Genomic DNA, 14,371 nt, shown 5'->3' on the forward strand with positions numbered 1-14,371 from the left:
GATGTGTTTTAATATCATGGAGCTTTTCTTAGAGACTTGACACTTTCACGTTGAAGTACTGTCTGACAAGTCAAGTAACTCTCTGATGTTGTCAGGGTGTGATTGGTCAGACCTTTGCTCGGTATGCTCTGTATTCTCACAAAAATCTTTTCCAGCTATTTCTGTCAGTATTAACAGGGTAACAGAATAATTACAAAATGTAAGCAGTGATATTTAAAGCATTTTCATTTTAAAGCAAGCAGTGTTCTCCAAAATTAGATATGTTCACCAATTTCTCCATTCCCAATGCATGACATGTGCAAGACTCTTGCTTATCTCACTTACACACGAGCCATCCTTTGGAGGCATTTTGTGATGCACCAGGTTATGGTGCGCATTCTCTCTCAGGACTGTCATTCTCGACACATAATTCTGCAATGCAAACGGTTAGCGGTGTGATAGGGCATGTTTTAACCCAAGCTTAATTTGCACATAGGCACAAATAAATAAGATAAACATCCATTTTCTCAACAGTTTATCCAATTTGGGGTGACAGAGACAGAAACCCATCAGTGCTCACCTACAGCTAATTTGAAATAACCTGTCTTTGGATTTTTGGAGTAAGCCAGAATAGCTGGAGAGATATGAACATGGAGGCATAGGGAGAACGTGCAAACTCCACACAGGAGAATTTAAACCCAGAACCTTTCACTGTGAGGCAACAGTTCTAATAACTGCACCACAATTTATTTATTTATTTATTTTTTAGTTCAATATCCATTTATGGAGAGATGTGTATGTGGAGTGAACACTGTGTGCCTTCCTGATCATAACAGCTTCATAACCAAATCATTTTCAGATTGGCTGAAATCCAGAATTCAGCTTAAAGTCCTTCTGCTCCTTCTGGGCACTCGTACTCATTTTACTCCTCGTGTTTGTATGCCGTCACTTCTTTGTGGTCTCTCTATGCTCTTAACCTCCGACTGATCATTGCAAATTGCTGCCCCACCCCGAGGTCAATTGTGTTAGAAGTTTCTTTCCATTAGAAAAAGGTTCTTACTCCCCATCATTGCCAAGTTCAAGCTTACAGCAGTTAACAACATCATACGTATTAGATGCAATCTTTCATGTCACACCACAAGCAGATTTGACTGGTGACATTATGTTCTTTCACCAGTGTTTTTGTGGTCAGTCTGTTTAAACTTCAGATCACATTACAATGTCTTCAGAGTGAAATAAAAACTAAATTACTTTGTCTACGGAAAAGAGCTAGGGTATGAGGCTCCTGGCATGCTTTTCCACATGGAAAAGCACACTAAGTGACAATAACTCAAAACTACATGGAACGAAAGTTTAGAAAATGTGCAATGTAACTGTTTCCATCCATCCATCCATCTTCATCCGCTTTATCCGGGGCCGGGTCGCGGGGGCAGCAGCCTAAGCAAAGAGGCCCAGACCTCCCTCTCCCCAGCCACCTCCTCCAGCTCATCCGGGGGAACACCAAGGCGTTCCCAGGCCAGCCGAGAGATATAATCTCTCCAGCGTGTCCTGGGTATGCCCCGGGGCCTCCTCCCGGTGGGACATGCCTGGAACACCTCACCCAGGAGGCGCCCAGGGGGCATCCTTATCAGATGCCCAAACCACCTCAGCTGGCTCCTTTCGATGTGGAGCAGCAGCGGCTCTACTCTGAGCCCCTCCCGGATGGCCGAACTTCTCACCCTATCTCTAAGGGAGATGCCAGCCACCCTTCGGAGGAAGCTCATTTCCGCCGCTTGTATCCGCGATCTCGTCCTTTCGGTCACTACCCACAGCTCGTGGCCATAGGTGAGGGTAGGGACGTAGATCGACCGGTAAATTGTTTCCATTTAGCAAAAACATTTGAATTTGGGTTATTTTTTTTGTTGTGACTGTACTACTGTATTCCCTGGGGGCAACATATTCTCTCAGGTAGATTTAGAGACAGGAGCTGGAGCTAATGGTGCTGGCTAACAAGCGACACTCTCTCATTAAGTGGGAAGATTTGTCTGAGTGGCCAGTCAGGACATTACACAAGGTCAGAGCTTCTGTCTGCCATGGGAAAATAAGTGAAATAGAAAAGAGGCCAAGCAGACAGGCTTAGAGACAAGATGCTTGCTGTGCTGTCTGAAAGCTCCTGTCCTCTCAGGCTGGCAGGGCTTGATGTGAGCAGAGTTTGAAGTTTGGTGTTTGGTCACTGCTGCTTTTGAACGTGGTGCTATTTCATGCCTGTATGATGTGTGTGTGTCTGCCTTGTGTTGGACCGTGTATCTATATAAACTAACTTTACTGATCACTGGGTGAAGTAGAGACTCTTTCACAGGTCTATGAGAGTTGCTACCAGAATTGGAAATCAATAATATAGATAGGATACGCATTAGGAGATCCAAGCGGTTTTAACAGCCCCATTGTCATTCAACCACTTTTGCAAAGTGCAGAGAAGCGGGCTATTCTTTCGAAAAATCTTTTTCAGTTTTCGTAAGACTGAGGAAGATGGACAGCTACACAAACAGAGACAAAGACAGAAGGAGAGAGGCAAAGACAGGAAGCCTTTAGACAATCACACTGAAAGCGCATTTTTGACACGTCTTCTGTTCGACAGCCATTCACAGAAGCTTTCAGGATGTAATTTTTTTCCAGACCATCAGCCACTGAAGTGATCCATGGTTGTTTTCTCATCAGGGCTAAACACTCTGTATGACTTGCCCTTCACCAAGGAGGCTCGCCTTCATATATTCTGAAAAAACTAAACTTTTCTTCTGTATTAAAGAGCTTACAATGTATGCCCATTTGAGCTAAGACAAACATACACTCTAAGATTTAAAGTGTCTAACTAAAAATTTGTTACACATATAAAAAGTAGAGTATCAAACACCTATACAATATTAGAGTCATATTTTTTTCAAGTGTAACATCTAAGGGATGTTAATATTAGGGAACGAGCATCAAAGTTATGATTACTACAATTCTGGTTTAATCAGTTCAGCTTTAATAGAGCTTTAATGTGTATTGTTCTAATGTATAATCTGCACAAGTTTCAGTGAACAACCTTATTTGTTTTGCGCTGCTGTAGTGATATCACAGCTAGAAACTGTGCCTCTATATCTAAAGCATCATCTGGGTCTATCTGTATTGGAGCTGTACACTGGTGTGAATTAGAGATAAGGTGTTTAGAGCAAATGTGACTGTGGGAGACACTAACGCAAACAGGCCTAAAAAGTTAAAACAACACATTCAGAAATTAAAAAAGGGGGGGTGGGGGGGTTGTGTTTCTCTCGAAATTAATTTTAGTGTTATCTCTTGTTTGTTTATTTCTTTGCAATTTATAATACTGGAAAAAAAATCTTAAGTCAACACACTTCTCTTTATATTTTGCAAGGAAACTGGGAAAGGTTCAATTATGTATTGTAAAACAAACGGAAAGGTCATTTGTAAGGCAAAAACACTTTCTAACTCTAATGTGCTTGAAAGTCAATATTTGGAATGACGACGTCTATTCTTGAACACAGCCTGAGCTCTCTTTCTCAAGAATAGTTCTCCAGGCTTTTTGAGCCCAACAAGAAGTTCTTCTTTGGATGTTGGCTGTCTTTTGTTCTAGTCTCTGTCAAGATCATCCTACACTGCATCATTAATGTGGAGATCTAGGCTCTGGGGAGGCCAATCCATGACTAATAGTGTTCCACTACGTTTCTATCCAGGTATACTTTTACTGCATGAAGCCATTGCTAAATGGTACTGGATGGTGGAGCAAAATCTGCTGGTACTTTTCTGCATTCATAGCTCCTCAACACTGCAGACAGCCCCACATTTTGACAAAACCTCAAGTGTATTCAACAGAGAGGTCTAGGAATTCATTGTTGGATGTCTCTGGTGACCTGCTCCATAGTTTCTGACAAGAGTTTGTATTAAATATCTTGAATTTGGATTCATCCCCCCATAAGATCTTTTGTCTCTGATTTTTAGTCTCGTTCTTTTAGATTTTGGCGTTCCTTTTCTGCCTATTCTCTTTTTTAAAACAGCGAATAGTGAAGGTCCAGATTTAGACGACTTTTACTCAGTGCTGTAGCTCTATGATGAATAAAATTGCATACCATGCAAGTATCTCATAGTTAGCTACATTTTTACATTTTATTTTAAAGCCCTGCACCAAAAAGAAGAGATGACATCAAGAAGTGCTGTTAAGATTTGGCTGTTACACTGACAGTAATTTCCCCAAATACCATTGGACTCATAAAAGCATCACTTTGAACTGTCTTTTAGGCTCATATCTGTCTAAAAGCTTCACATACTGTAGATCACAGTGGTTTTTAGTGACAATGCTGAAGACCAAACCCTTCTCTTTTGGAGAGATTAATCTAAATGTTAATCTGAGTCTTAATGCCGCTGCTCATTTCCATGTTGCAGCTCTGCTTTGTATGTATGCGGTGCTGTGCTTCGTATTACTTATTGTTTAACTTAGACAATTCTATTCACCAATGCCAATTTCTCATCTTCAAAATGTGTGTAGTTATTATGGGTGAAAGTGTAGTTAAGGAGCCTTGGAAAAAGTGGAATCTTTGTCAATATTTATTCTTAAAAAATGCACAGTAAGTGTTTTAAAGGTCAGCTTTCCCAATAATAGCTCATCACATCTATTTAGTTTCTTGTACACGTTGTTGTTCATTGAATGTGAGAGTCTGTTTGAATGAGAAGAGCTGTTATTATGAAGCTTTGGCTGGAAATGTAGGCCGTTCATTGAGGCAAAATTAGATAAAATTCCCTAACATAACAAAGGAAGGAGGGTGATGATTAAAGACGTATGTAAATCAGAAAAAAAGCTAAATTAATGTCCTGAGTGAGGCACCCAGTTATACGTTGATATTCTAATTAATTCTCTAGTCACAACTTGCACTGATTTAACAAATGCAGTTATTTTGGTAAATGATTGTTGCTGTTGTTGAATTACAACAACAGCAGGTCTTGTAACTAGTTCCCAAAAGAAAATAGTGCTTTCTACAAATGGACATCCAATAGCAATTATAGAGTTCAATATACTATAGTATAATTGCCTAATATAGGAATAGAAATAGACACATGACACAGTAAGATTATTTGTGTCCATTTTGAGAGTTAAATTTTTCATGACACTTACCTACGGACAACTGTCTATCCAGAAAAAAAAGGGTGACACAAAGGCGTAAAATGAAATAATAATATTAATTAAAAAGTACAAAGGTCACACATTTCATATCCCGTGCATATATCAACTAAATATTATAAAAAAGGATTAACTCTTATTAAGCTTTAAATTAAGTTGTTAAAATTCAAGCTATATAGTGGAGCCTCCAGTACCTGATAGGGTCTCTCCTCTTGGCTGCCATTTTCAGAGTCATCTTCAACATGACACATTTTAACGAGATCTTCTTTACCAAAAACATGGGGATACTTGTAAGATTGTGTAACCAGTATGTAACAAAATATATAAACAATGGGCAAATCAGAAGACTTCAGGAACGACAGGAGCCCAGAGGATGGGTAACCACAGTGAAAACACAACTGCAAATGATGAAGCAATGGTTCAACTGTATTTGAAATTTGTGCACTGTATTGCATTTACAATAATAACCAAAATTGTGTGTGCGCGCACAGATACCCAAAATAAAAAAAGAAAAGAATGTTAGACCCGGGTCTTTTAAAGTGTCAATAGGATCCAGATCAGGCCTGTTTGGTGATCTGGTGAGTTATTGGTGTGAGTTCAGTCCACGATCGATGTATGGTTTGCACTGTTTTGTCCTACCATAGTTCAGGCAGCCAGACTTCAAGATTCAATTCCAAATGGGCTGTGGCTCGCCATCCATTGCAATGGAAAATTATTCCTCTTCTGTGGATTTCCACAAAGTCTGTAATCCAAAGTTCTCCGGGAGTCTCGGCTCCTTTCTCCAACTCAAAAAACCTGACCAGTGCAAAGCACTTCGTACTCATAAAACTAGCTTCGGCTATCCAAATCTGGCGGCTAATCAAGCAGACACCAACAGCTTCGCTGTTTCAACAGCTACCACGTTTTCCCCACAGGTACAGCTATGGCGCGTGTGGTCTAAGCAGCCTTAGCAGCGCAACCCAACATGAAAACACAAGGCGGGACAAACAATCCCATTGGTTGGACTGCATTTGTATCCAGGTCAAAAAATAACCTTTGAGAAACAAAAATAATTAAATAACACAAATAATGCAATTCCATACAAAATAATTTGGATTTTTTCTTTAGAGTCTCTCTCCAATCATAAGTGTTTTTAACTGAACAGAATAAAACACCTTTAATAATAATTACAATAAACAGTCTCTAATTGCATCTGTTTGCCACTGGGCTACAATTGCACACACATGTTTGAGGTGTGTCTTTTTTGGGGGAAAAAAGAGGCATGAGTGGGGTCAAATTCAAAAAAGAAAGCAGTGAAACTAATTAAATTAACTCTTTAATTACCTGATATTATTTTGACCAAACAACAAAATTAATTGTTTCTTCTATGGAGATAATTCATCATTGGAACTCTGATTAAACATCTGCAGAGGAAGGTTTGAGTAGGTTTGAGAGAAAAGGCAGTTTCTGGGACGTGATGTTGGCGGGCACAGGAAGGACTCCTGTTGTTTTCTTAAGAAACAATGCACCTGCTTTTCCCAGGCTAGTCTGTTTTTGGCCAGCACATTATGCTTGAACAGAGGACATCCACCCCAACAAATTGACATTTGGTAGTATTGACAACACGTTGTGTATGATTCACCTGACTGGTGAGTCTGCATTGTAAGACCTGAATAATCCCAAAACACATGCAAACACATCGATCTATGGATTCATCCATCCATCGATCCAACTATCCATCAATCCAAGCAAGTTTGAGTACTCAGAGAGACACAACACAGACATGGGAGGAACATGAAAACTCCACATCTTCTTGTTGTAAGGTGACAGTGCAACCACAGTGTTTTTGTTTTTCCACTAGTGAAAAATTGTAGCACATCAGTACATCTACACTTTGACCAAAATCTGTGACTGAGATATTTTAGCTGAGGATAGAAGTGTAATTTTCTAAACAACACAAGTAAATAGGTGCTCCATGTAAGAAGTGATTTGCCTCAAGTGAGTTCAAATACCTCGGAGTCTTGTTCTCAAGTGGGGAAAAAATGGAGAGGAAGATTGACAGGTGGATCGGGACACTGTAGTAGTAGCATTGTTGTGAAGCGAAATCTGAGCCCAAAGACAAAGCTAACAGCGTTCTTGTCAATTTATGCTCCTAGCTTTACACATGGCCGTGAGCTGTGGGTATGGAGTGAAAGAATAATATTGTAAATGCAAATGGAGAAAAATGCGTATCCTTCGAAGGATACACAGTTTCTCAGTTTTACCCCTGGAGATAGGGTGACCTAAGAGCACTCAATAGAAAAGAGACACAGGGAGATAGCTTATGCGGAGACAAACTCAAGAGATACATCTCTGGGTAGGATTGGAAACAACAGTGTATCACCCAGAAAGCAGTAGAGGTGTTGGAGGGGGAGTAGGCAGTCTAGACAGCTCTACTTGGGATGTTGTCCCTGTGATCCAGAGGAGGATAAGAAGTAGTTAGTTGCATACATTTGCCAGTATTACAATTAGTTTGATCTGGTCAACCTGAAGTACGGAAAGACTGAAAAATCAATGTGATTTGGATTTGGGAACATGGCTGCAGCTCTGTTGGCCTCAGTGGGATTCTTGGATTTGCAGCGGTACAGTAAAAGCTAAGGTTACTGAGATTGTAATGCCACATTTAAATGTAAATGTATATATTTTATACCATTAGTGATTATGATCTTTGTTTCAATTTTTAAAAAATATATTAAAACATATCTTATGTTTACCGTAGGCAGTGTTGGGGAGTAACGGAATACATGTACCGCCGTTACGTATTTAAAATACAAAATATGAGTAACTGTATTCCGTTACAGTTACCGTTTAAAAAGGTGGTATTTAGAATACAGTTACTTTGTTGAAATAAATGGATTACACGGCGGTACTTCCCTGTTTCATATTGTGGCGGGTCAGGACTGTTTGGGTTTTGTTTGACAGCTACGTTCTGTTGTTCCAGGCGGCAGCGTTACGGTTGCCATGGTTACAGGGTGACGCTCTCTCTCTCCGTGTTTCCTGGGTGAAAGAGCGCCTGTTGTTGTTGTGCTAAGCTAACAGGCAGAATGCTACAGGTATAGCTCCAAAGAATGTAGCCTCATAGGCAGTGTAGTCCGTGCTGCAGGGAGAATGGACTGCCATACACGTTGTGTCTGTGAGCGAGGGAGGGAGAAAAAGGAAAAGTACGAGCTGTCATCGAGCAAAAACGGGAGCTGGAAGCATGTAAATATAATAATAACCACTGCAGCCAAGAAGAGTGCCTGACAAGCCCAGTTGTAAGTAAGCAATTAAGACTCGACTGTACGCTGTGTTCGTGTTTTCCTCCAAAAACAATAAGTTCAGCTGGAGCAGCCTTTCAGCGCCTCTCTCTGTCTCTCGCTAGCAAAGTTGACCCAGACAACAGAGTTAAGCTAGTTTTCGGCTACGAGCCCGACACAGAACCCACCGTATTAGCCAGAGGTCCCTTTACTACGGTTCGGAGCCGCGGACCTTCAGTAACAGTAATAAATCACAGCAATAGTACATTCATGTAGTTGTAAACAGCATGATAATATATTAAGTAATCCAAAGTATTCAGAATACGTTACTCTCATTGAGTAACGTAACGGAATACGTTACAGAATACATTTTGGGGCATGTATTCTGTAATGGAATACATTTTAAAAGTAACCTTCCCAACACTGACCGTAGGTGCACCTCTGTTTTGAGACATACTTCATCTATGACTCTTAAATATCGGCCCCAAACATTTTCAGTCTTCAGCCTCACTGTATTAGACCAATTTAACAGTGCTTTACTTCAGTCTGGCTCCACACACAGATAAGAATATCCCAGAGAAGCTGAAAGAAGCCTCTCCTTTCCTTCATCATGTTATCTTTAAGGCATATTCTCTCATTTCCACCGGATACTGTCATGTTTCTGGGTCCATGTTTTACTTCTCTGCTCGGCACAGGGAATCCTTAACTGAGAAAGTCGAAGGGAAATTGGCCCTTCTCATCCTGTCTTTTTGAGTCACTTTAGAGCTCTCATATTCTTTTATTCCTCAGTTGTAAATAATGCCTTTTCATTGCACGCATGCCTTAGCTCAGTACTGTTTTGAAAGTATTCTATGAATATCAGGATTTGTTTGAAGTTGACGTTATTTCAAACTTAGATCTCCTGGCCTTCTAGTTCAACCCCTCCCCTTTCCTCATTCTCTTTGATATGCAGGCAGTGTACACAGAGCTGATTGAATTTCTATTCATCTTTTTTTCTAATTTCAGAAAATGCTTTACTATTACTATATTTTTGGTAGTTCCAAAGAAACACTATGTCTTTTAGTGAAGACTGCTAAATGGGGGAGAAGAAGAAGTAAAGGTGTCTGATTAATTTGGAGATTTAGTTTGCGTTCTAACTGCACTTCCAAGTGTTATACACATGAGAGGGAATGTTCTGACATATGCTTCTGAGATTTTAAAACTGACAGTGTAGATTAATTTAGTAATATGCCCTAAAACTGCATTTTCCTAGTCACAGTACACTACACACTACAGTATAGCAAACGTCTCTTACACCCCCTAATAGAAGCACACTTTGCAGTGTGAATCTCAGGTTTGACATGCTGTCTGTGATTATCATTGTCTTGGCCTAACGTCTCTGTCACTATAACTTTTTGAGTCACTGCTTAAAGTTTGATTCTCCTTGAAAATGTAAGTAGAGTGCAAAACACAGGTTGCAACTGTTAGCTATTTAGAAAGCTTTCGAGGTTCCAACACTGCTCACTGGGAAACAGACAGATGCACGTGATTCATTGTCCCACATCTACACACACAGACAGATACACAAACAAACACACACCCGCACACACACACTCTGACTCATAACTTGCTGTGTTTTTAGCCATAGGGAAGTCCTTTATCCACATAACTAGATTAACTCACAGTGAGCACTGATCAGCTTAATTTGGATTCAGCCTACTTAGCCTTCCCTGGTCTGCCTGTCAGTCTGCCTTCATGTTCATCTATCATTCTGTGCGTTTGAATGGCAAAGTATTTGTCTACATGTCTCTCTGTCACTTTATTTACACGCCTCTCTCTGTCTAGTCTTTAACAAGGATTATATTTGCAGCAGTTTTTAGCTTTTTTAACTCCTTTCTCACTTACAAACTTATTTCAGCCTTATTTCTAGTTTTTTTCTTATTCTTTCCATTTATTTTTTTATTTTTTGCTTTTAATGAATAACACCCTGACAAGGATTGATGAATATAGTGTAGCTTTTACTTTTCCCCCAAAATGAATGCAATTTGCTCTAGAGTCTTGTTTTTTTTTTTCCTTTTTAAACCAAATGTAATGAACTCATTCTGCCTCTGTGTCTTGGCAGGATGTCAATGCAATATATTGACCACATTAGTCTCTTAGTAGTTTTGGATTGCAGAATCTCTAGGATGTCCCCAGGGACTCATTGACAGCAAACATACAGATATATGTTTTAAAAAAAACTGAATTTGATCACCATTAAGTCAACCATTACACAAAAATGTGATATATCTCTCATTACATTGGTTTACAAGTCACAGTAAATGTTATATTTGTACACAGATAATTTGTGCTGTCCAATCAGTCACTCTGTTGGGTAGAGGAAGAGAACTCACAGAGTGAACATGGATATTACATATCACCAGAGAAAAAAACAACAACAAGACCAAAGAGTTCATAATATGGCAGAATTGTAGATTATAAAAATCTATTCAAATGCCATGTAGCCCCACAAAAATACTTTTTGACTAATAGTTAAACTGTTATTTTTTTGTTATTTTCAGGACTGTTATCTTGACCTCACTTCCACAACCTCGAGTTTCCTCAGTGCTTAAGTTGGCTGTCAGGTAGTGCTAGTTTTTGGAGTTTTGGTCCTGAAAAAATAACTTCTGACAACATTCAGAAAATATTGTCATCTATTATTTATTCTATGTGGTTGCAACTCCCACTCCAGAGAAGTTTGTTTTGTAATCTTTTTTTTTCTTTAGTTTTTCAGATTCACCTTACCGCATAATTAACCTAAGGCCACAATCACTCAGGTCACTCAGGTCTAGAGACTGGTTGGCAACCCCCTAGGACCCCACAGAGTGTAAACTTGTTACTTTGAGTGTAAACAGTCTCTTTTTCATAGTTTCAGTAGTACTCTGTAGTTAGTGAGTGCTTGTGGACAAAGCAGCATCTTCCATGCAAATTGCAACTGTGGAAATTTGTTAGCAACCAGTTTTCAGTGCAGTTCTCTATACCTCTTTGTGACCAATTACACCTGACCAGGGGGTAGCCAACTGGTCTCTAGAAATGTGTGACTGGGGCTTGTTCTTATGACAGAGGTTACACTGCATTTTTTCATGTTCATTAACTTTAGTTTCACTGCATATTCTCCCCCTTATCATCCTCACTTTCTGCAGTGTCTCTGTGTCTTCTCAGATTGAGATGCTACTTTATGGCAATAATAATAAGCCTTGTTTGTTACTGAGGTCTGAAGCAGAAAGAAAACAACGTGGGGGCAAAGGCTCGAGAAAGTGATGGACACAAAATGGGAGAGGATGACGATAAGTAGACATGAAAAGTAGAATACTATGAAAGGCCAAAGGGAAGGTGGGGACAAGGAGTGTTACAGAAAGAATGAGATGCTGAGGAAAAGAAGAGGGAGACAAATAATAAGGGATGGAAGGAAAGTGAGGATAAGTGAGGAATGGAGGAGAAGGTGGGGGCAGCAAAGAGGGAGCTGAGGAGGCGCTGGGCCTGGGGGATTGCTGTGCGTTTATCCTCCTCTGCAGCAGGCTTCTGAAGCACTACCTCAAGAAAAGACTTTAAAGCAGGGTGGCTACAGCTCTGTGCTGATCTGTTAATACCCACAGATACATGAGGCTTCGCCATAGTACTCTGGGGATGGGGTGGAGCGGGACAGTGTGTATAAGTGTGCATGGGAGTTTGTGTGTGTGGTTTTTTTTGTTACGTGTTCAAGGATCATATCATATCTCTGCAGACGATTTTCCATCCCCACCGTTAGCTTGCTCCAACTCACCCTGAGACATGAAGTTACCAGAGCGATTAAAAGATTAGATTGGGCTATCATGTGGCTGTGTGTCACCTAAAGCTGGTGCTGCAAGGGTGGAGCTGGGAGGTGTATGACTATTCTGTTTTAAGATCCTGTATAAATAGACTCCTGCCTCCCGGGAATCAGTGTAAAACACCCCCAGAGCCACAGCATGCAGCAGAAAATATACACACTGGTAGGTGAAAAAGCAGTATAGGATTTGGTATAGCTGCTTCTCAGAGGACAGCGTTCTGTGCTCTCGGGGAGTCCATGCGACTATACAAAAGAGGGCATGGTGTGATGATTAGAAGATGTAACGATCATTTTATTTTGGGGTATTCCTCCTATTTCCTTTCTCATAATGTGAAAAATGGTTTAGATTCTTTTTCAGCACTCAATGAAACAGTGAAATGGTTAAAAAGTAAAACGTGTCATCACCATTCTAAACAACTAATTAAGATGCATACCCATATTCACTGAGTTATGTATTTTTTTTAAGTCAGGGGACTATAACGATGATATCTAAAATGATAAAAGTCCCTTCACAGAGGCAATTAGAGGCGGGAAAAGGGAGTGGATGGACAGAATGATAATAACAAACAAATAAAAAACAATGTAACAATCTCAAGCCCAGTGAGGATTCCGCATCATGCGGCTTTTGATCACGATAAGCTTCAGGATCTCAGCAAGGCCCAGTGCAACTGTTTAGCTGCAGTCTCCAGAAGATTCCTTTTGTTTTCTATACTTTGTTTGTGATGAATAGATAAACGATCATGGTAGAAAATCAATGTCATGCCATTCACTTTTGCTTCAACTTTTTTTTTTCCTTGAGTTCACATTCACTCGATCATAGCATTACTTTGTTTAGAGTCAAATTTCTGTAGGTATTTGTTAAACTGCTTTCTTTCTATCCGCGAGGGCCTCTTATCCACTTGATCAAAATACCCCTATTCTTAGCAGTCTATTAGAATGATATGGTTAACCAAGCATGTGATATATCCTACAATAGTCTTTAACGACGGTGTAAACACAAGTGGTACCGGGTCGCTGCTCTGTGGTACATGCGCACAGAGCCTTTGCAGCTTGTGTGTAAATGTGTCCCCTTATGCATGAAATATCACAGTCCTTACAAAACATCTAATCTAATCAGATAGCCTTTTAATCTAATGGTTTAAAATACTAAGGCGGTATTGTTGATTCAGCATGTAGTAGCCTCAAAAGTAATTGAACATTATTCAAGGTTAGCATTCTTCTCCAGGCTGATTTTGGATACAACTGATTCCCCTTTTCATATTGTGTCAGCCTTATCTGGCTACTCTGCCATTTGTAGTGATTAAAAGAGATTTAGGTTCCATTGTGAATTAAAAAATGATACCGACAGAGTATACTATTTAAGCTGTGGCACAAAAAGGCTCTCTTCAACTTCAAGAGCTGGATAAAAATGTCTCCCACACGATTAATATCTGGGAACATTCCCTCACCAAAGATTATTCCATAAATATCCTGCATAGTTTTTTGGAGCCCTTTACAGTATATAGCCATAAGGCACACCAAAGAATATCTGTCATGCTTCAATCAAACGAACATCTAACCAAGTCCTTGTGATTTCCATTGAAGTGCGACCTGATAAATTGTAAATACTCTTCTACCAAATTAAGAGGCCTAAATCAAAAGGGTCATGTTGCTGACTGAGTCTGTGGCTTCTAATCTGAACATGCAGTTACAGGGCAACTGGGTATCAGGACAAAGTTTGTAGACTCCAGTTGCACAGTAATTAATAGTTAAATACCTGTGTCACAGTCTCAAGGGTCCACTGCATCTTACCCTCAAGGTAAGAGTGGCAGGCTCAGTCGTTGTGTAGGACAGGACTGTGCAATGGCTGCATCGGGGTGAGAGGATGCATGTGTGTGTGTAGGGATGGGCTTGGGGGGGCATTGCAGATCTAAAGCAGGTAATTAAATGAAGTTCGTAGACTTTACTCTTCCACTCTCCTATGTTTCTTCAAGTATCCCTCACTCTCTAACCTTGCACCTGAGATGAAGATGGCAGTTAATGATCTTTTTTAAAACCACTTTAGCGCCCGCTCTATAGCTCAGTCTTTACTCTCCAGACAGACCAAGGTTTTTTTTTTCTCATCTCTTTTTTCTCCTCCTTTTTCATCCTGGGCCCATACACCATTTTTCTCTGTTCCAT

General features: G+C 40.0%; 1 protein-coding gene across 7 annotated transcripts in view; it reads left to right on the forward strand.

The window, feature by feature from the left end:
* The window catches only part of cdh22 (cadherin 22), a 187,866-nt gene that overhangs the window by 33,669 nt on the left and 139,826 nt on the right, over nucleotides 1-14,371 (forward strand). Inside the window, exon 3 of one of the 7 annotated variants that reach the window (XM_085161341.1) lies at nucleotides 10,926-10,988. The exons of 5 other annotated variants lie outside the window; for them this stretch is intronic. The gene's annotated coding sequence lies outside the window, so the exon portion shown is untranslated. Of the gene's footprint in view, nucleotides 1-4; nucleotides 10,989-14,371 lie in introns of those variants that run through there. One more of the 7 variants, XM_085161342.1, reaches the window with a different exon arrangement.

Source organism: Neolamprologus multifasciatus, chromosome 5 (assembly GCF_963576455.1).
Source record: "Neolamprologus multifasciatus chromosome 5, fNeoMul1.2, whole genome shotgun sequence".
NCBI lineage: Eukaryota > Metazoa > Chordata > Actinopteri > Cichliformes > Cichlidae > Neolamprologus > Neolamprologus multifasciatus.